This window comes from Protopterus annectens, chromosome 3.part1 (genome assembly GCF_019279795.1).
Source record: "Protopterus annectens isolate FY-2018-M chromosome 3.part1, PAN1.0, whole genome shotgun sequence".
Lineage (NCBI taxonomy): Eukaryota > Metazoa > Chordata > Ceratodontiformes > Protopteridae > Protopterus > Protopterus annectens.
In genome coordinates this window covers 1,208,920,689-1,208,945,570 of record NC_056732.1, presented here as the reverse complement: position 1 = coordinate 1,208,945,570, position 24,882 = coordinate 1,208,920,689, and positions in this window count along the sequence as shown.

The following is a 24,882-nucleotide window of genomic DNA, read 5'->3' as shown; positions in this document are numbered from 1 at the left end:
TATATATATATATATATATTTAGAAATATATACATATATATATATAATTATATATGAACATATATATATATATATATATATATATATATATATATATATATATATATATATATGTATATATATATATATATATATATACATGCAAATGCCTACATCGACACAGATATATGTCTACACCTATATGTCTACGTATACACAGCAAGTTACATATATGTAAGCAGATATATATCTATGTAGGTATATACGGACATAGTTTTATATATATATGTAAGCGGGTATATATATATATATATATATATATATATATATATATATATATATATATATCCATATAGGTATATATGGACATACATGTGTAGATATCAATGAGAGATTAACTAAATCATAAATGTCCACATGCACCATTAATGAGGTTGAGAGGCCCCAAACAATATACGTCTTGTACAAACAGGTATACCCACCTCCCCACAGCCAAACATGTCCACCCTGCAATACACTACCAAGTGTTACAGATCCCATAACCAGGTCCTGACACAACATGGGCACAAGATGTCAACAGTACTACATCCCACCTGTATGATGTCAGGCTAGTATTAATAACATATCATGCAGTACAGTCTGGCTCCCATAAGAAATGTAAAATGTGGAAGATATCAACATCCCCGGGATACATATACACAGACACATATATGCAGATACATATATATATATATATATATATATATATATATATATATATATATATATATATATATATTTAGATAGATATACATGTGACTAGACATACACATGCAGAGATATGTACAGTAAGAAACTCATGTAGTAGGCGCACACAATATGGAGCAGCCTCTATGCCTACAGTTAACACCCTAACAACTGGACACTGGATGAGCAACCCATACAAATGACATATGTTGCCTGCAACATAAACCCACAGAGAGGTCATAGGATAAAACACCACACACAGGTTTGCAGAAATGGAATACCTTTATTTGTGTGCTATTACAGATGTATATGCCATGTCATATACCTGTTCAGACACTGATATCCATATAAGCAGAGTAATGCAACTGTGAAACAGTTATACTAAAACAGTAGTCTGGAAAGGTCCACAACTGTTGCTGTACAGGCCAAGCCCTTCAAATCGTACAATAGTAATGACAGACTGGGCCACAGGATACCACACAATCAGCAGTAAGTGATGCAGGTGTATAATCCAGCAGCCCCTATCTACACTCTGTACACAGTCACTAGGTAGTACAGACTTCAGTTGGCCAAATGGGATGTAACTGATACATAACAAGGCATAACTGACACCATCACAGGCACACTGGCAAACAGAACAGTCTGTATGGCAGGAGGCAGTAGGCCTGCAGTAACCCACTTTATGTAAGTAATGTCAAGATAGGTGAAATGTATGGTACTGTACATCCAGATACCTTATGGCAGCCCACCCCTGATACCCCCACATTTTGTAACAGCCTAGGTTATGTATGATGCACCCCCCCACCAGACTCAATAATACAGGGCCATATACCACTGTTACATACACTAGCCTCTGGAGTGCATATGGGCACACATATATTATGTAGGTGAAGCCCATGCATATATGGCCCCAGCCCCACTATGTATGTGGGGGATACAACAGCAGTGGACTGCTGGCAGGAATGGCAGTGTGGTATACATATATGTGCATATGTATCACTATCTTTATATGTGTAGACATATAATGCTCTGTATATGTATATATCTGGGTGTGTATATACATATCTATGTACATAGACACACCCATCTATATATGCCAATATGCACATGTGTAATTATCTATATAGATATCTGGATAATCATATGTACATATATATTCACCATATGTCCTGAACATGGGGTGTAGCCCTACCTCAGCCTCTATAGTCCCAACTCCATAGTGCAAGGGGATGTCGGTATGTATAGCAGGTATATTAGTAGATTATTGCTACTGTAATAGGGATTGTCTTCACAGACATGGTGTGTGTGGGAGGTCACATCTGCTTTTCACATGTACGCCATTGGCTACTGACAGACACCCTAAGGACATTATAGTACAGTACCGCTGCAAGCACGTAATGCTCCTGTGACTACAGCAGAGATATTGGCCAATAGATGTGGACATTCTGACACACTCTGCACAGTCTAGAGGTATACACAGAACCCTTTAGTGCAGAACATGTGGACCAAGCCTGACAATATGGATGTTAACAGCCATGTAGATGGGTATAACACATAATGACTGGTATACATTTGACCCCATAGGTTATGCATTAACACACTCCTGTATGTCCTGGCACATAATAACTGCTGGTACAGAGGTGCCATGGCAACATACTACCCACTAGATATTGACATACATCTGTACAGCATCCCGCCGCTTCATCTGACATACATGACTGTTAAGGGAGGCCCAGCAGCAGTACATCTGGCAAGTATCTACACATAACATTTCACTGGGTAAGTACACTAAGCTGCTAGGCATGTAACAAAGCACTGTGCAGGCTACAGGCAGACTGGCTCAACACTGGCCTACATGTCTTATGGGGGAATGCACATGTACCTGCATATATATAACAGGCTCTACAGGCATGTCACAGCACAGGGTAAGATACACTTGTGTGGAAGTGCATAATCACAACCAATGTGAACACAGCCACAGCCACATATGGTAAGCTAGCATAATATTACAGTATATGGACTATCTGTTCTACACCATCCTCATATGTGACACTCACACACTAACCCTACATATACTGGGCCACTACACAGTGTGGCCTGATGCCTGTCTGTGGTATGGGACATGTGCGTGTATGGCCCTACAAACATCTAAGTCAATACGTTAACATACAGTGGAGCAGCATGTAACATCAGATGGGATGGGACCTAGAACAATGACATCTACTACAGTCTGTACACAGGCCAAGGTACATATTGACAATACACATACTGTCGACATTCACCATAAGTACACAGACCTCAGTACTGTACAAACAACCACAGAATGTCCAGGTTATGTCAGCAGAAATAACCCTTACTGCACATAACACATGTAGCAGTCTGATATTTCACTGGCTTGTTACCAGATATGATGACATTAATTATGGTGTACAGCACATATGCACCTCTTAATGCATGACATATGTTCAAAGGTTGACAAAGTTGTGGCTGGAAGCACATACACAGGGCCAATATTGACATGTTGCTGTGATAACATCTTACATTTACTGTTGTAACAGGTTTTGTCGCAACATATGTCCTATGAAGGATATGGAGTCAGTAACTGTTCCAGCTTTCAACACCTACAGACTGCAATCTTCACACTGCCTTCTGCATTTCACAGATACATGCTCTGTGGGTATCACATGAAGCCAAAGGCACCACACACTGTCCAGTCTGCAGATGACGCTACAGATGGGGAGTCCTCATAAAATAGAACTGACATGACAGGTACTAATACATGTAGGACAGCCATATCCGCACACACCCTGTTAAACCAACATTACTCCAAATGCAGTATAGAAGCACTTACAGTCTGTAGTCAGGTCAGGCACATCCCCCTCCTGTGTGTTGGCCTGTTTCCACAGTGTATGTTGTCAGAGGTAAATCCTCAATCCATCTGAGATGCTGTTTGCCAAACAACAGATCGAGTTCCTGCTCACAGTGAATGGAAAGGCCCAACACCAACATGATGTTCCTAGATATTGGAGTGTGCTTCCATGCAATTGGCTATAGGAATATTGCCACAGCTGTTCCACATGCAATCAGCTAGGGTAGGGCTGCAATTCATACAGAGGCCATCAGCTGATCATGAGCATCACTTAAAATGCACATGCTGCTGCCTAAGCAAAGCAGGTGTAGGTCTCCACATCCACCAGAGAGGGAGTGAGCGAGGTAGACAGAGGCAATGACAAGTCAGGGTGTGGTGGGAGGGTAAAACTTTAGCATGTTTGTGTCACACACCTACCAGCACAGGATATCAAACCCCTGATAACTATGTAGTGCTATCACAGTCCTATGCAGTTATTGGATGTGCCACATAGGTTACATGATGTGGAGTCCTCAGAACATATATGTGATGGTGAGTGACATCTGCAACAGGGATATGGTAGCTATACGGTAGGTGATGTACACATGCCTGTCTGCATGAACAGATGCCAGCGTCAACACAGCCACACTCTCACAGGGATGCACACACATTGACACACTTGACAGGCCCAGGGATACAGCTCATCACTAGTGATAATGCCACAACACATTACTGTGCAGGTGTCACATGCACCACACGGGCCATACGGAGGTTATATGGGCAAAGGGTATGGGGAGGTGTCTGACATCAGACAGCATGCTTCAATATCCCACTGGGGGTTGTAGTGAGTGTGGATGTGATCATACGCATCATACAATACACACACAAACATACAGGGTGCCAGTACTGACATGCATGCATGCATTTCTGCATGGGTATGTGGTGATTGACTGTGACAGATGGCTATACAAGGCTAGGTGATGGGTATACCTTGGCATCAGGCCGCATGACAATGGTCTGCATTGTGTCTCAGGACTGTGGTTTCTGCATGTGCCCACACAGGTGGGTATTGTATCCACCATCCAGTCACCTGGGTGACTATTGCGTGTGGCCAATGCTGTGCATCGCATGCTATGTATGTGTTCCTTAGTCCATGACATGGACAGTGTCTGGGATGTGCACACCTCCCACATGCATGTACAGTGACATGTGGAACTGTACCTGTGGTGTCGGTCCCATGTTGTGTACACTGATTATCATCAGATGTGCCAGTATTGGACACCTGTGGCAGGAACTGGTAATAGACAACAGCTTAACCCTGCACCTACATTGATAGAATGCTAATGGCATTCCCTGGTGTCAGTGGCATCTGTCCATACAGGGCATATTTTCAGGCATGGTATGTCCTTTGTGGGTCACATGTGATGGCACCACAGGTGTTGCAGGTGTCCAGTGGGGAACATGGGGAAGGTGCACTGTCTGCATCTATTTGTCTATTGGACAGATAGATAGGGTGCCATTCCTTCTGTAGGCCACTGCAATCACTCCATAGTTACTATCAGTCGCCAGTATGCAGTATACTACACACATATTGGCTGTTGGCTTGGCATGTGTATGTGTGTGTGAGACATGGGTTGAGGGTGTGCTCTTAGTAATACTGGGGTTGCTAACTGTAATTGCCTGGCCTTGATGTCACATGTATGGGTATTGATTTACACTCCAGCCTCTCAGCTATTCCACATCTGTTATCCCTGTACAGTAAACATTGCGATATATACTACGGTCACCATATAAGAAATATGTAAAACACACTGCACATTCAGCCCAACTGTCACACACTCACACCCACCTCCACACAGAATACGAGTTACAAACACACACTCACCTGTCATGGCTGGGAGTAAAACCCCTACCTAACTAGCTTATTACACTACAGCACTATGCAATTATAATACACGCCACAGAGATTAGTGGAGTACTCTTTCCCCAAAGGTGTATATCACAATGGATGACATCAGCATGATTGCCAAAGTAGGCATTTTGAAATGTACTGAGTGTGTCTATGCATTGCTCCCTACACAGACATTGAAACACACACAAAACATCCACAACTGACATGTGTGGGTATAGAACCCCTAATAGAGGTCTACATCAGCACTATAGCATGCAGCTGTTATAGGACACACCACATGAATTAATGGATAACTCTTTCACCAAAAGTGTATTTCACAATGAATGACATAAGCAGGATTTCCAAAATAGGGCATTTGACATGTACTGAATGTGACTAGACTAAAATGCATTGCTTCCTACACAGACATTGAAACACATACAAAACATCCACAACTGACATGCGCGGGTATAGAAACCCTAACAGAGATCTATATCACATTAGAGTACACAGTTATGGCAAACACTACAGAGAATACTGGGCTACAGTTTTCCCAGAGGTGTATTTCTAGGTGGATGATATCAGCAGCCTTGCCAAAGTAGGGCATACAAATTGTATGGAGTGTGACTACCCTAAAAAGCACTGCTCTCTACACAGACAGACACACAAACAAACAAACACACACACTTGCCAAGTCTGAGGTCAAAACACCTATCAAACTAATCTATCATACTATAGCAGTACACAGTTATAGGACAGACTACAAAGATTACTAGGCAAAAACGTCCCTGGAGGTGTATTTCTAGGTGGATGACATCAGCAGCCTTACCAAAGTAGAGCATTTAAATTGTAGGGGGTGTGACTACCCTAAAAAGCATTGCTTTCTACACGGACAGGGGCAGACTGATACACACATGCAGTTATGACTCACACACACAGTTGCCAAGGTGGGTGTTAGAACTCCTACCTACCTACCTATTTTATCACATGACAGCAGTACACAGTTATGGCATGTGTGACATTGATTATTGGGATACAACCTTCCCAGAGATGTATTTCTAGGTGGATGACATCAGTGGCCTTACCAAAGTAGAGCATTTTAATTGTAGGGAGTGTGACTACCCTGAAAACATTGCTCTCTACAAAGACAGACAGACAAACACACAGTTGCCAAGACTGGGGTTAGAACTCCTATCAAACTATTTTATCACACTACAGCAGTACACAGTTACAACACGGGTTACAGAAGTTATCGGGGTACAACCTTCCCCGAGATGTATTTCTAGGTGGAGGACATCAGCAGCCTTACCAAAGTAGAGCATTTCAATTGTAGGGAGTGTGACCACTCTAAAAAGCATTGCTCTCTACACAGACAGAGACACACAGTTGCCAAGGCTGGAGTTAGAACTCCTACCTAACTAGTTTACCACATTACAGTAGTATGCAGAGATTACAGAGCTAAAGTTTTGCCAAAGGTGTATTTCACAGTGGATGACCTCAGCATGCTTGTCATAGTAGGGCTATGGGGAGGGCAGTGTGTGTGCATGGGTCATAACCCATTCATCTAGAGGTTGACATGCCACATGCGGGCACACCCTGGGTCATATTTCACAGGTACGTGTATACAGCTGCTAGATGACTACTTCCTTGAACAGTCATGTTGTACAGTTGGCACGTGCACAACATACTCCGTAATGCTGACAGATACCGGTGGCTAGTATCTGCAGTGAGTGACAACTGACCCTCGTGTGGTTGTGGCTCTTTGGCTGTGTGCTGGGTGGGTGGGGCAGGCCTGGATGGTTCCTTGTCACAGTCACCCTCTTCCACACATCTATGTATGTCTACCTTTGGCTTAGTATAGTGTGTCGTTCTTACATATATGCCTGTATTCCTATCCACTGTGTGTGCAAGGCATGAGTGGTGCATACTGAGGAGTGTCTGCACTAACATCTGCGGCTGCCACATATGTCTGGTCCACTGGTGTTTGCATACATGGCCTTCATGTGTTTAAGTGTGTGAGCATGCCCAGTATGATCTTTCAGTATGTTGTTGACTGACACTGCCTTCATTTCTCTAAGTGTGTGGGCATGCCAAGTATAGCCATCTGTAGTGAATGTGTGGATCGAGTCAAGGTAGTTTGTACTGCAGTGCTGACCTTTGTGTTGTACACCTACAAGTAGCATGATGTCTCTGCAGGGTATCCGTCAATCATTTGGCATTGGCTGTTACTACATCTCTGCATAGGATGGGGGCACACCTGACTATTTCTATATTTCTACACAGGATTGTGGGGGGCACAACCTGACTGTTACTATATTTCTATGTAGGTGGGGGGCACACCTGACTATTTCTACATTTCTACACAGGAATGAGAGGCACACCTGACTGTTACTACATTTCTACGTAGGATGGGGGGGCATACCTGACTATTTCTTCATTTTTAAACAGGATTTGGGGGGCACACCTGACTGTGACTACATTTCTACGTAGGATGGGGGGACATCTGACACTTGTACACATTTGCTAGGACTGTACTGGTATATAGGGTACTCCATTTCAGGCAGTAGTCTTACCTATTGTGCTGACTAGAGACATACCAGTGTACTACAGATCTTAGCTTTTAATTACCTACATATTAGTTTCGGACTTCCTATCCTTCAGAACTGACATCCCACTGATTGACCTGCTGTAGTCTGTTCATGTAGGCCTGGGTGGGGAGGTTACCCTTAGGCTTCATTCAGAGTCCATAGCACAGCCTTTGTGTTTGTCTACACCTGTCCTGCTGGCTGTGACTCTTGCTGGGTATGTGAACCCTCTTGACTGGCATGTGTGAGTCACTTACCTTGTGGTTGTCCCAGTATTGAGGGTGGCACTGCAGGGCTGCCTATGTTGGATGCACATAGTACACTCCCTACACATAGTTAAGCACAGGTAGTGTAATATTTGTCATCCCTTTTACTGTATGTGAGAGTCAGAGAGAGGTGATATTCCCTGGGTCCCTCCTGTGTCAGTGTGTGTGCTATGCATTGCCTCTTTGCCAAGGCCCGGGCATACTGGTCATGCCTCCTTCTGCCTACTGGGGCAGGCTCAGGTTGTTCCTCCTGTGAGTCACCCTCTGCTTGTGCAGGCCTTAGCAATGGTGAGGGGCTGTGTGGCCCTGCCCCATGCTGTTCCTGCCACAGCTGTTTCCACAGGATCATATTGTGTAGCATGACACATAGAAGGACAATTTGGGTACATGTAACTGGTGAGTACTGCAATGCTCTACTGGATGTGTCCAGGCACCGGAACCCTGACTTGAGTATCCCAAACACATGCTCTACTATAATTCTGGTCTGTGCGTGTGCCTCATTATGGAGTTCTTGTTTGGATGTGGGTGCATTTCTGATGGGTGTCATCAGCCACGGCTCCAGTGTGTACCCAGCATCCCCCACTAGGTGACCGTCAGGGATGTCCCCACTGGCAAACCTCTGGTTCAGCTATGTCAGATGCCAGATGTGGGAATTGTGATAGCTTCCAGGGTAGCCAGCACATGCATTCATTATTATGCCCTGGGCATCGCACACAACCTGGCAGTTGATGGAGGGGAAGCCCTTGCGGTTGATGTAGACCTTACCCTACTCACTGGGTGATGCTTTGATGCATATGTGTGTGCAGTCTATAGCACACACTACCTCAGGGTATTCTGCTATTTGGTGGAACAGTTGCACATTGCTGGCCAACGCCTCACGGGTGTTGGGGAAATATACGTGCTCACCGACATGGCATCCAGGAACTGGTGGAGTACCCTGGATGCTGATGCCTGTGAAATCCCCATCATATCTCCAGTTGGCATTTGGAAGGTACCTGTAGCTAGTGTTCGTAGGCCTACACATACCTTGGTATCCACTAGGATGGGTTCTCCTCTGTTAGTTCTGTGTGTCAGGTGTGGCCGGCACAGCTCAACAATTTGCTGTAGGAGGTCCCTGCCCACCCTATAGTGCTCCATTATCTCCAGCTCATGTAGCCCCTGGTAGGTTACCCTGGGTCTGTACACTCTTCTCCATCTCCTCACTGTGGGTGGTCGACAGCATTCACCACTCTCAGCCTCTTTCAGAAGGTGTTGTATGATAGCTATTGCAGCCCCTATCATTTTACTGTTGTGAGTGTTAAAAGTTCTTCGCTTGTTTACACTTGTGGTGTAGAGTGTGGGAAAAAACAGAGGGGAAGGTGTTTGCATAGTTTGTAGTAGTGTTCTTGGCTGGGCTACTCTACTGCCTGTGTAATTGGCTGCTTCTGATACATTTCACCTGCCAGCTAAGCTACTTGTCCTTGATTACCTTCCTACTGCTGTTTTCCCTTCCCATTGCCTTCCTGTTTAAACCCGTGTGTGCTCCGTGCAAACAGAGTGCTCAAATGTGCACACTGCTGCTATTTCCTGGTCTAACTTCTTTTTTCTTCCTGTAAAATTCGGTGAGTGGTGCACACACCTGCTTAGGCTTTGTAAAGAGTGCTAGGCGGGTTTAGACACACCCCCTAGCTTTGCTGTGCTAAGCTAGGAGCAAACCCAAGCCACAGGGCTCCAATCCGCTTACAGTATGCCTGACACACACCCCCATGATGTCACCAAACTCCTAGGCTTGCACCAGGCTATTCCTACTCTTACACTGTCGGGACCTGACTCACATTCTGGGGAAAACTAGGATTCACTATCCTTCCCCTCATTTGCATAGGATTGCCTGCTAATGCATAGTTACATGTCTCACACTGAGCCTCCCACCCTCAGCAACCACTATTCACTAGTCAGGTTGTCTTCTGCCTGCCCTTGACTTGCATGGCAGAATACTGATTTTAGTTAGAATGCTTAATTTAGTTTCATTTTGTTATTTCCCCCCCGATCCCGTTTGTGCACCGCTGCCCTATGCTTAAACAGCCGAGATCAGCTAAAAAAAAATAAAAGTTGATTTTTGTGGGGTTTTTTTACTGTTTGCAATGCCAATGGCTTTATACTTGGCCATTGGCATGCTTACCACATGATATATAGCCTTTATTTGGAGCTTTCACAGCTTCATTTTGGATTTTGCAGAAATGTACTCGGTTACTAATCGAGTACATTTCTGCAGACAGCACTAGTCCTGCACGGACTGTTGCAAGCTTCCTGGATTGCAGAATCACCTCATTTACATAGATTTCTCCTGCAAATGGGGTGATTTGCATACAAGGGCTTTGTCCATGCAGGATTAGTGCAGGAGCGCTCGTGCATGCCCCTGCAGGCTGTTCCTGGATTGCACAGCAGATATATTGCCTGCTTGAGCATCTGCATCGATCTTGCATGCTGTGCAAGCTTTTGAGAATCTGGGGGACAGTTAACTGAATGTACTGTAGGAGATGGCGAAATTCTATTTATTTAAGTTGTTTGAGAGCAATACAATGGTGGGATTTGGCTGGGTAGTTCATAGCATATCTGGCAATGTTATTGTAGCAGGATTCAAGTTTTTGTATCTCAAATTTCTTTAGGCTTGCTAGAATGGGAGCTGCATGTAGCAGATGGAAATTAGATGGCAGTCCTGGTATTCTTTGTTAAATAGTGTTTGTTCCTATAAAGTGTACCAAGTTTTTATGTACTTTTTTATAGTTTGGAAATGTGTATATTGAATTTAATTTTACAGTCAATTTCTACTCCTAGAAGTTTGGTGTGAGAGGATGGAAATATGCTAGTGTTATTTAGTGAGGAATATCTGAAATGGGGAACTCGGGAAACAGTTATTAGGTTGGAATATTAAAAGACTGGTTTTATTGGGGTTTAAGATTAGTTGATTATTAGTGACCCATGATTCTACTAAGTTAAAGGCTTTTTGAGTAGAAGTTCAGGTAGTGAGGGAGCAGAGCATATTACTGCTGAGTCATCTGCATATTGTATGAAGGAGGCCTGGGTGATTGACAAATGGAGGTTATTGGTAAATATTGAAAAAAGAAGTGGTCCTAAGATAGATCCTTGAGGAACTCCAAGGGTTACAGGTAAAAGGGGGGATAAGGACTGTTGCCAAGAGACTGCTTGCTGGCGTCCAGTTAGGTAGTCTTGGAACCAAGCAATAGTAGAGTTACAGAAGTTTAGTTCAGAGAGAAAATGTAATAGTTTTGTATGTGAAACCATATCAAAGGATTTTGATAGGTCACGAAAGATAGAAGATACAAAGTTATTATTATTCCTGTGACTACTGACAATATTAATAAATGACTTTAATGCAGTAGTTGTACTTTGGAATGATCAAAAGCCATGTTGGGTGCTAGTTAGGGGATTATTGGTAGCAAGATAATTAGTAACTTGCATATGAATAACCCTGTCTAGAATTTTAGGCAGTGGGGATAATATTGCTATTGGTAGATAATTACTAAAATCAGTTGATGAGCCACCTTTATGTAAGGGTATTATATAGGAGGTTTTCCATATGGGAGGGACTTGCTATTCTGTTATCGACCGGTTGATTAATATTGATATAGGATAGGCTATGCCATCTGCTGCTAGATTTAGGTATTCAACAGGAAGACTGTCTGCTGCTAGAGTTGTGGGTTTTAGCCTGTTCAGTAAATTTTTGATAGCATTTGTTGCTACAAGTTGTAGGGTGAAGAGTGGGTTAATGATGGGAGAGGTAACTAGTTTTGAAAGGAGGGGGAGTTTGTTGGATAGTGGTAACATGGTTTCAGTAAAACATTTATTAAATTGAGTAGTGATGTTTTCTGAGATATTTGTGGTGGTGGGTTGGGATGTACTGATTTTACCTGGTTGAAGAGTATCATTTATTGTAGACCAGAATTTGTGTGAATTTTTATGGTGCTTGGTTTGGATTTCTGAGTAGTAGTTTATCTTGTTTTGTTTAATCTATCTCTTTGCTTTATTTCTAAGTTCCTTGTAGGATTGGAGAGCAGATTGGGACTTGGTTTTAGTCTAGTGAATCCATGCCTTATCTCTGACTTTGAGTAGTGTTAATGTTTCCTTTTTTAACCATGGAGCATGATTGGATTTGACACGTCTAAATATACAGGGGGCTACAGAGTTTAGTATGCAGAGGAAGGTGGAATTCAAATAATCAACAGCATCCTGTAGTGGTCAGTATTTCAAAGGTGCCCAATTGCTCTATTTAAGTATATCTATAAGTTTATTGGGGTTTAGGTGTTTCTTATTTCGTATTTGTAAACATGAGTAGTTGTTGGATTTACACGTTTCCTGATTAAATATGCAGGAAAATGATCACTAAGTGTATCTGGGAGACAACCGGAGTGGGGATAAAGGGTTGGTCTGTTTGTTAGTATCCAGTCTTGAGTGGGATGTTTCAGAGATGGTTTATTAATTCTAGTGGGTGCTTGAATAAGTTGAGTGAATCCATGTAGGTTAATGCAATTTTTGGGATTAGGGGAGTTACAGTCTAACCAGTCTATGTTGACATCACCTATCATGAGTGTTTCTCGGGGTAGGGTATTGTTACACCATTGAAATATGTTTTCAAGTATCTGGATATTGTCTCCTGGTGGGATGTAGATGCCTATTATGTATATATGCTTCTTGGAGTTGACATTCAGTTTAACAAATACTGCTTCAGCATTAGTTAGGTTTGTAAATTTTTCATCTACTGTTTCTATTGAGAGATGATTTTTGAAGAGTAAGGCTACACCACCACCTCTTTTATTTATTTTTTCTATGATGTTACAAAGTAACATCATTTTTGTATGATGTTATAATGTGGGGGAAGTATTTCATTGCTGGAGGTAGTAGGATTTATCCAGGTTTCAGTGAGAAGTACAATATTAGGGAATAAAGGAAGAGATTGGTGTGTAAGCCATGGACTTTGTTGTTTACGCTCCTTATATTAATATCCCTTATCGGAATATCTGTTTTATCTGTTATGAATGACAGGAGTCTGTCAATTTTTTAGGCTGTGTACAATTTTGTGAGACTGAGTTGATGGGTATACTAGCTGGGCATGGGTTTGGATGTATGCCCCCACTAAGGGTTAGCTTTGAGGCTGTCTATAACACTAATTTTAGGAACTTATGTACAGACATGCGTGAATGGGCGTACCTTCGTTGAAGGTTGTGCGTCAGGCCTGGCAGGCCGGTACATAAAAATGAACTGCCAAGCATTAGCGGACCGGAGTTCCGCTGTAGCAATCCCTAACCGGGAAAAGCCGAAAGACACAAATGTACATTTTTATCAAATGTTTGAAATAAACATAGTAAGTTGGGATGAGAATGTAGAGAAATCTTTGCTTGATTTAATGCTGAGTTATTAAAAATGGAAATATATATGGAGAAATTTGTTGGACTGGATGGTGGTTGATGTGGAAGGGGGAAGGAATGTTAAGGACAGAATGATAGGAGGTTAGTGGCTTTAAGAAGAAGTAGTTGATTAGTTACTCTATTCGACAGCAGAAAATATTTAGTTTGGTTTGTATTAGGAGGTTTATTATCAATAGTCATGTTTGATGTGATAGTGAAGATATAGGATGTATAACTATGGTGAATGGCTGAATAAAAGAAGATAAGTAAGATATAGGGAGTAAATGGAAATATACAGAAGCAGGATTATCTTATGAAGGTAAAAAATGCATGCACTGTAACTGCGAGGGGAAAAGGTTATAAGTGAAAAAGGGGATCCAGTATTAAGTGAAAGTGGGTGGAGATAGATACGACAGGATGATTTGTAAGTAGGTGTGGCAAAGAGGATATAAAACCAGAGATAGTGGGGGGCAGGTGGGAATAGGGAGCAGGGAGGGGAGTAGAGTGAGCCTGGAGGGTGAACATAGTGGGCAGAAACACATCAATACCGTAAACAATCAAAAACCTATCAACAACAGTGAAATGCAATCTGGATATGCTACAGGTTAGTGCATAAACACCATACAAATAAGTTATTCAGAAAATAAAATAAAGAAGCAGTAATATGTACAGAACATACAAGCCCTAAAAGAGAGAGAGGTCATTTATAAAGGATTTTGAAAAACAAAGGGGAACCTAAAACTGTAGCATTTGACACCAGTGCACACTCTATGTGATGTAACAACAGACTTTTTCTTTATACCAGCTACTATAATGCTTAAATATGTGATGACATACACAAGCCAGCTGTAGAACTGCTTTTTTACAAGCCGTGAATGCAATGTTAGGAAAGCGATGGCTGACTGTTGAGATAGCAGGCTGATTAAATGGAGCCAGGTGAAGGTGTAAAAGGGAGTGCTCGGACTAACTAGAAAGAAAATAAAAACATAAGCTGTTAATAGGAGAAGAGGAAAATCAAAAATAAAACATAAACATACAAATACTAAAACTGCAGTAGGGCTATTATAGGAACTGTGCTAACCTAGAAAATTATCAGACAGACATGACTAGTATATTTCAATTACAGAAGATAACATTTTCTGTAACAGCATACAATCAGATACGTCTGAATACATGACACTGTCAAAGTATTACAAGACATTTAACCCAAACCACTTATTAAACAGAGCAATAACTTTGAATAGCTACATAAAACATCATATATAGCCTGGTAATTAATATCCTATATATATATATATATATATATATATATATATATGGTCTCCTTTAGATTACTGAACCGACACTTCACCGACACGCAGAAGAGCGAGACGAAACGACTGACAGGTAAGTTGACCGAAATGGTGATTTGCCGACAGCTGAAAGACCGACAAGGGTAACGTGTAAGCGCGACTCGGTAAGTGTGCGATAGTGATGGATTTAGGAGCGGTCAGGTAAGTGTGCGATATTGTGGGATTTTGGGTTAGGGTGTGGGAAAGGTGAGTGTGCGGCAGTGTCGGAGTTAGGGTTCGGGTAAGGTAAGTGTGTGATAGTGACGGACTGTAGTTTAGGGACGGGTTAAGTGAGTTAGGTTTAGAGTGCGGGTAGGGTGAGTGTGCGATAGTGACGGGCTTTATGTTTTAGGGTGGGTTAAGTGAGTTAGGGTTAGGGTGCAGGTAGGTTAAGTGTGCGATAGTGACAGTCTTTAGGTGTAGGGGTGGGTTAAGTGAGTTAGGGTTAGGGTGCGGGTAGGGTAACTGTGCGGTAGTGTCGGACCTTAGGGTTAGGGTTTGGGTTAAGGTTAGTGGAAATGTCATTGTGTGTCGTGTAGTTTACGTTGTTTGTGTCGGTGTAATGGTGTTCGGTTTTGTGAGTCTCCGGTGTTGTGTGTTTTCGGTTATTTGGGGTCGGTGTTTTGTGTGTCGGTGAATTGTCGGTTCGGTAATGTAAAGTAGGCCCATATATATATATATATATATATATATATATATATATATATATATATATATATATATATATATAAAATCTCAACTTATATAATGTGATTGTGGGGTGATATAATGGTTAAGGTGTTTGACTCACAAATACAAGATATAAGGTTTGAGTCTCATCTTTGCAAGGGAAAGTGGCTAGGTTTAGAATTGACTGTCAAGAAAGCTAGCCTAGTAATAACCCTTAGACCAGATTGTTAGTACACCAACCAGGGGTGCAACCATACTGGATATGGTCCTCACTAATATGGGAGAGTGCTGCACACCACATAGTGTAATGTCTTCCATAGTAAGTCAGACCACAAAATGGTCTCCTTTGAAGTAAAAATAAAACCTGGACTCCCAGCTAACCCTGGGATATCCACAAACTACTCTAAGGCTAACCCCTGCTATTAAGTGATAACCTGGCAAATTTCAGGCCCCCACAAACCCTGAGAACACTGCAGCCTATGCAAAACTGTTCACAGAAGCCCTATACAAGCATGTTAATAGCTGCATAGTGGCAGCTGCACCCACCATGAAGAAGTACTGAACTAACTCAGAAAACACTCAATCACATAATCAACAGGCTGTATAACAGAAGGAAGAATCATGGCAAAAATTAGGAGGTGCAGCACCCAGCAAGTTAAAAGCAGTCTCATCAAACACAAATAAAAACATTTCAGAGGACAAATAAAGTATACCACACACCAAATTTGAGGTAAATTTGGTTTCCCAGTCTAAGGACAACTACAAGGCATTCTTTAGCTATGTCTGCAACTTCTAGGGCAATACACAATTGTGTGCAGAGCTCATTATAAATGGAGCCACCTATACTGAGCCAGAAGATATAGAAAGCCTACTGGTTGAGCCATTCAGGTCCAACTTTACCCCTTTCTCCCCCCTCAACCTTCCCTCAGGAAATACCATCAAATATAACTTTCAGTCGCTAAGGAACAGGTCCTTAATACTCTCTCTAATGCCAAGAACACTCCATTAATGGGCCCAGACAGTATCCCAGGATGCCTTCTAAATAGCATGAAACATGACCTATCAGGCCCTCTGGGACTGCTATTTATCTGTAGCCTTCAAAAAGGCTTCATGCCTCATGAATGGGGAAAAGCAACAGTCATCCCTCAGCACAAGGGTGGGTCATCTACAAACCCTGTAAACTACAGAGCCATGAGTTTTACTAGTTTTCTATGCAAAGCCATGGAAAGAATTACTATGGAAATGATCAATAATGATACAGTAAACCTCCAGAACCTGTACCCAACCCAATTTGGTTTCATCAAGGGCAGGTCATGCCTACTCAACCTAGTGGGTGTCTTTGGGAAAGTCACGAAAACAATGGATGATGGAAAAATGGTTCACACTGCCTACCTTGACCTGGCCAAGGCATTTGAAATAATACTCAACTCAGGCAGTGTTGACAAACTCAAGAGGTTAGTTGCAAACACATATGTCACCCAGTGTATAGCCAACTAGCTCACAGACAAGACCCAGGAAGTTAGAATTGGAGAGTTCACCTTTATAAAGAGTCCAGTCACAAGTGGAGTTCCTCAAGGATTGGTCCTTGGACCTCTTCCTTTTGACAATTACTTCTCTGAAGTCAAGGCCAATGTCAATGATCTTTGGCTGACTAAATTTACAGATGATTGCCAATTAGGAGCTGTCATTGAATCTCACACTGACCCAAATGTTCTCCAGGAAGGGCTGACACAGATAAATAATTGGAGTCAGAGCCATGAACTAAAACTAAATGCCAAGAAATGCATAATATTTTCCTTCAGGAAGTCCTCCACCCCTGGTAATTGTCATATTGACAACACACCCCTTATAGTTGAACCAGTATTCAGGGACTTAGGGACACACATAGACAGTAATCTAGCCTTTGACCATATTGTGTCTATAGTAGTGAGGAAATCATTTTATGCTGAGCAACTTATAAACAAAGGTATGTCATCTAGGTCCAAGGAACTCATTGTTCCACTGTATTCGGCATTCATCAGAGCTGTCATTGAGTAAAATATCCCCTTTAGTATGTACCTAACCAGGCATATCCAACAACTGGAATGTCCACAGAGGTTCTTCACTAAAGGAATACAGGGCATAAGTAAAATTTCCTATGCATACTGCCTCAAGGCCCAATCCTTGTATTTTGTCTTCTACAGACTGTTGCAGGGAGATCTATGCCTGGCATACAGGGCATTGTCAGACCTCACTCTGATGAACCCCCTGCATATCCTCAAAACAAACAGCACCAGAAGTACCTGCTCTGCAGACTTGAACCTTGCCTGTGATATAAATAGGACCTGCTGGAGAGACAGGTATGTATCCCAGAGACTACCCTTTCTCTGGAACAGGCTCCCCATCCATGTAAAGCAGAGTTCCTCCCTAATCCAATTAAGTGTAACTTGTAGAGTTAGATGGGGGGATAGGAAATTCATCTTGGGTATGACAACTATGTCTCTAATGGACACAGGCAACCTGAAAATGGTTCATCTGCCAGGCCTCTGTTTGTAAGTGTTTCATCTCCCAAACCCCTGCTTACACTTATCAAGAGTACCAGGACTTATCAGAGATTTGGAAAGCATGGTTAGGCTTAAAAAGACCCTTGTTGTAGTTAGCCTAGTAAATACCTTTGAACCTATAAACCTAGAAGAAACAAATTGCTTGGCGCTTATAAGAGGCTGCACTTAAAAGCACAAAAAATAGCAACAATCTGAAGAAAAACATTGGGAAGATCAGTGCTGAGTATGAACTTAAAATAGCCACTAAAACCAAAAATACCTACAAACGTTTTTTAAGTATGTCAGGAAGTTAGGAACTAACACTAGCTAGTAAATAATAAAATTGCACACTCTGGCACCCCTCAAAACAGAAAATATCACAGTTGACAAGTCTAGTGAAAATTTTATACCACTCACAGTTATAGCTATTCCACATATTTCACAATTCCAGTCGCCACCTTTAATTACTATAGAACACATTCTCTCAGCTATCTCAATAGCTAAGAACATTTCATTCATGCACACGGATAATATACCAGCTTACCTGATTATCAGTGCCAAATATGACCCATCTGAACCTCTACTTACACTAAACCTCTCCAATGGTTACATTCCTGGAGCTTGGAAAACAGTTATTGTAATCATACCTCTCAACCTCTTAGTGCAAAAATCTGGGCAAAGCCCAAATAAATGGGGGGACAAAGGGCCAAAATAGGGCATATTTTAAATATTGCCCTTATACAGTTAAAACTTGCTAGATTAACAGGATTTCTTTTAACATACATTTTCTGAAGGATTAGAAGCATGAAACTCAAATGTATGTCATTATTTAATGACTTCAATCCTCAGTTCATCCCAGTAATTTGCCAGAAAAACACAGATTTTATGAGAACAGACCAAAAATATGAGCCAAAGATCTGGACATTCTGCAAAAATGTGTACAGCTGAGAGGTATGATTGTAATGCAGTTACACAAGGGTGGCCTAACCACAGATACTGGTAACCATATATCCGTTAGTCTCAAAAGCTTCATATGTAAAGTTATTGACCTCATTATCTCAGACCTCATTAATTTGGACATTGAAATTATTTTAACAATGGGCATCATCAGTCTGCCTTCCTCAAAGAGGGGCCTGCTTTCTTAGCTTCTTTAGTTTCTTTGAAAAAAATACCAAATCAATAGACAGTGGTGTTGGATTGTATGCAACATGTCTGTACTTGGCCCAGGCCTATGACACTAATATTCATGCACACCTTATTGACACAATGGTAAATAAAAATATAAATCCTAATAGTGTGCTATGGATGGCTAGGCGGTTGTCTGAGAGAACCCATGTGGTTAGAATCTCAAGTGCCACTTCTGTGAGCAATAATAGTACTGGTACTATACTATGGGGCTCACTGTTGTGCCCTTTTCTATTTGGAATCTATTCCTCATACTTTCAGGCCAACGATCCTTCAAATGGTTATCTAAGTCTGCAGATGACTGTAAATTAGATGTTATTCACTTTTCTACTGACTCACAATTGGTCCAAAATGGGTTAGACCATATTAACAACTGGTGAAAGGACAATTATGTCAAACTAAATAGAAAAAAATCCACTATACTTAATTTTGGTAAACATGATATTTTCACATAACATAGAAGACACATCCTTCCAATTAAGAACTGCCATAATGCATGTAGGCATTTTTGTTGATAATTCCGTATTGTCTGATCATCATGTCACCATAATAGTTTGTAGGGCATTTAATCTGGATAATGTAATTATCAAAGATACACCTAGTAAATGCAAAGTAGTCTTAACTTCCTTTGGATCATATGTAATCAGAGTCATTACTGAATATAATGTACCTCTTGGCATACATTTGTCTAAACATATCATGCATCTTGAGGGACCTCAGAAAGTCTTAACTAAAGATATAAATGGCATAAAAAAAATCTTAGTTATCAGAACTGACTGGCAATACCTACTATGTACTCTAGCTTGTTTTACTCCTCCATGGAAATATATTTCTATCTTTTTGAGCAATAAAAGATCCAACCCACTTTGACTGCTTATTCATTCGCAGGACAAATGGTACTTACAAATACACAGTTAAGGAACTAAACCTTTATCAATAGACAATACATGTTGTTGCTCCCAGGATATAATCGATCTAGGATGAAAGCACAACTACAATGATCCTATTCTTATGCTGGACCACACAGCTTAGTACCATTTTAATTTTGGATAGAACTGGCCACTTAGGTCTATTTGGACTCTCACCTCAGTGAATTACATTTCTGACAGCTAGACGTACAAAACCTTGGCATTCCTAGGTTGTGAATAGATAAAAAATGAGGTGCATTGAATTTATGTTGTATTTGTTTTATGATCAAAATTTTATAGAGTATTTATTGTTTAATTACTTTAGTTCACCTTTAAGTTTTATGCACTTTTCACTACAAGAAGACAAGAGGGACAAGAACAGGAAAGCAACAAACAAAAAGACAAATTAAAAACTGTATGGGATATATACTCATATAGACAGACTTTCTGAACTGCAGGACAAAAAAAGAAATACATTTAGAATAGCAGAGATTAGTTCAAATGTTGAAAGTTGCTAGAAAGAATCCTTGGTCTGCCACTTACAACCTCGAATCCATGTCTCAGTCATCTGCTTCTGCTTAGCAGTCTATACTTATCCAGTCGATACTTTTTGTGTGTGTGTGTGTGTGTGTGTGTGTGTGTGTGTGTGTGTGTGTGTGTGTGTGTGTGTGTGTGTGTGTGTGTGTGTGTGTGTGTGTGTGTGTGTGTGTGTGCAGGCATATGTTGAATGTGTGTGGGCAGCTGCATGGGTGTTGTGTATAACTTCACTGAAAGAATTTCAGTCTTTGCTTTAGTGGTCTTTGCCACATTAAAATGCAGTCCTGTTATCCATTGGACACAAAGCTGGGAAACACTAAATATGTGGAAGCATACACTCCTTAAATTTTCAATCAGCTCTACTTTATATATGTTACAGTGCCGACATCTCTCAAAAATGAAGCCAAACACTAGACAGGATCTTTAATTTATTTAACATTTGTTTACTGGGAAAGTCCAACTTGGAACAAAGCTGATTTTCAGCACAGACCCAGGGAGAAATGCTCCAGATGCATGTCTTTGTAACATGGGAAGAAACCCACACAAATGCAGGGAGGACATGCAGACTCCACACAGAAGGTACCCCAGTCAAGAATCAAACTGGAGAAATTCTTGCTGTGAGGTGACAGCACTACTGCTGAACTACTGTGCCATCCTTCCTGACAAAGCAGTATGTTTAATCATTTCCATTCAAAAGTCATTTTGTAGGCACTTTATGATGAAGCAGATACTAGAACCAGTCTTAGAGAAAACAGTGCCTAAAACAGGACATTGCACTTCTTTGAGATTTTATTACCAATCATACTGTAGTCTTATAACATGGGCACAATCAAAAAAGTATGCAATTAGGCAGGCCATGGGCTATGAAAGTTGTATGACAAAAAAGAATATGTGTTTTTGCAGGTCATTAGACACTGTTGATTTTTCAACAAGCTCCCAAAACCAATTCAAGGCTTATACTCAAGATGCGATTAAATGTTATCTCTACATAAAACATATTTAAGGGACAGCAGTATTAATTTCATTAATTATGTGTGAAATCCTGCACTGAATGATTTCAGACTTTGGAAAACAATGACAGAAGATGAAGTGGGGCAACACATTTAAAAATTTTAAGCATGTTCGACTCAGTCACTCGGCAAGGATGAAGATGGCAGCATATTGTGGCTGAAATTAAGTGGCAAAGTGGTTGATTACATCATTTAAGACAATACATTATGAAGACCTTCTGTGACCTTTAACAAAAACAAGCTGAACTGACATATATGCCATTTTGACTTCTTTAAATAAGAATGAAAATACAAAGTAGTTTATTCACCTCCGTGTAGTTTTGGGAGGGGAAGCTGAAGGATTGATTTTTTGAAGGCAACAACACATTATCAAACTAAAATGGGCAGTGATCATGAGAAATAAAGAATCTATAAGACTTAATCAGCATTTCTTCAGCTCACTGCTTTCTAATGACAGGGTTGCATTGATACAAATTATGGCTGCTTGATTTGAATGACTGCATTTGAAAAATATGAATAATTAATATGTGGCAGCATTCCACTCATGACTTTTAGCTTGGACACCTGAGCTCCCACAATGTTTAAGCAAAACAATAATTGGATCCATTAATTCATAATACAAAAGTAGCCTTCTTATATAAAACCTTAGAATGCAAAAAAGTCAGTTTTATAAATCAGAGTGTCCAGGAACCAAATGCAGAATCATTTTTCTATTAAACTTGTACAGAAATTCTCCATTTTCTATCAGACAGTAATCAGGTTCACAACATCCTGTCACATGCTTCAGTGGAGGATAGCTCTGCATTTATGTCTGTTATGGTAGCTGAATAGATTTCTTGTATATTCATAGCAAATGTGTGACCTTCCAATTACAATGAAGGTGACTTGTCTTGTTTGCCTAGAGTGGCCTGAATGAAATATGCTGAACTGTGCTGAATGCTGGCAGAATTTAGAAACACTATTAGTTTGAGAGATAGTGTTCTTTGTGACCTAAGTAGCATGGCTGATAAATATTGTATGCAACATTTCGGCATCCCAGCTTAAATATTAAGACTGCTATTCATATGCATTTTGCTGTAATCCACACTGTGAACTGAATCTGTATAGCTGGCAAAAACTAATATTTTAAAAATCTTCTTTTCAAATTTCTGTAAAAGGTTCTGTATCTTAGTTAAACTACCTCATTATTGTGATAAAACAGGTGATATCCACTGAAATAATAACAATATAAATACTGCTACTATTACTAATATCAGTGGCACAGACTTAACTGTGATCATATGTTGATATATTAAAACTGAACCTAGGAAACAAGTTTCATGAGGTCCTTTGCAACAAGTTAATTAGATTGAAGAAATGCACAAGTAAGGCAACTATTATGCTTCTTAAGAATGTGTTACACAGGGTCAAGTCCATTTTCTGTGCAGGTAAAATACATATATACATATATATATATAGTCTTCATTAATGCTTGATTTCCCATTATGCTTGTGTCTTCGTTTTCATTTTCCCTAATCATGGATGACATTTCAGAGTAACTCCTCTTAAATGGCAAATAAAATCTTAATACCTCATTTTGTTTCGTTCCTAATTTATTTGTTAGTGTTTTGAATATAGCCTTCACAGTTTCATGAACTGATTAGCTTGTACCTGAGAGCTTAATCTATCTCCCCACATATATCTCTACTGTCCAGATTTTTGCAGAAAGCCCAGATTTTTGCCTCACATTTGTGGTCTATTTCTCATACATTTGTGGTTCTCTAGTAAATCATTGAGAGTTGAAGTCAGAAAATGAGACATGAGTTTCAGACTTCATACCTTCAGAAAAATCCATACTAATGCAAACCTGTTATTCTATCAACTTTGTAAGTTTGTAAGAACAATATTTAAAAGTTGTTATTATTTTTGGGTGTCTCCTCCCTAATTATTTAGGATTTTGTCCACATTTCTTGCACTAAGATGTTGAGAGGTATGCTTTCCTCGACCCAGTGATGTACATCATTAGCACACTACACAATGCAGAAATAAGTTGTGGTACAGTATAATACAGAATACACTAGATTAGCCTGAAACTGCACCAAAGATTATGGCATAAGCTAGAAACAGAGCATTGGTTCTAGTTAAGTAGTGGATGTTTACTCTGTTAAAACTAGCCAAAGCATGCAGCAGAAAATATGTTGCTTATAGATATGCATAAATTCTACATTTTCTAAAATGTTTTGTTGTAATATAGTCTAGAAGTCTGCATGCATAAGCTATAATCTTACTGATATCAAAAAGTGTAGAACAGAGGCTATAAACAAAGCACATAATGTAAAGACATAGCAGGATCAAAAAGCATTGAGAAACATGCATGACTTACAGAAATTGCACAGATATTTCTCAAGAAGCAACATGTTCCTACACAGCAAAACTGCAGGAGGTGCAAAGACTATATGTAGATAAAACACAGAGCATGATTAATGCTTGTAATACATTTCAAAGACAAGGATACTGTATACTCTCCTGAGTATGGAAATGCTTTACAAAGAAGTTAGAGATATAATTGTGCAGAAGTCTTAGAGAAGGCCAAATATACAACATGTTAAGATTTTAAACCAAATGTGCATAAGTCAAATCATAAAGGCAAAAACTGACACCTACACAGTGATATATAGAAACCGTACAACTTATAGCCTGGATTCAGAATCACTTTTTCGTTATGACTGCTGATTTGCATGAAGAGTTGACACATACTGGATTTTGGGTGATTAAATCAGAGACAGAGAATAATTGAAAATACTCAGTAAACCCTGCAGTTTGCATAATATGCAAATGGTTGCATAACAACATGCAAATTGGCAAGAATATTAAATAAAGGGCAATGGTCTATACAAATAATGGTGCACAATATGATAAATTTAAAAGCAGTTATATTTCACATAGAAAGATGCTATCATCAGGGTTGTTGACCTTGATCATAGAAATATATTGGAGTTATGGAACACAGACCACAAAATCCTGTACAGTGTAGCTACCACATT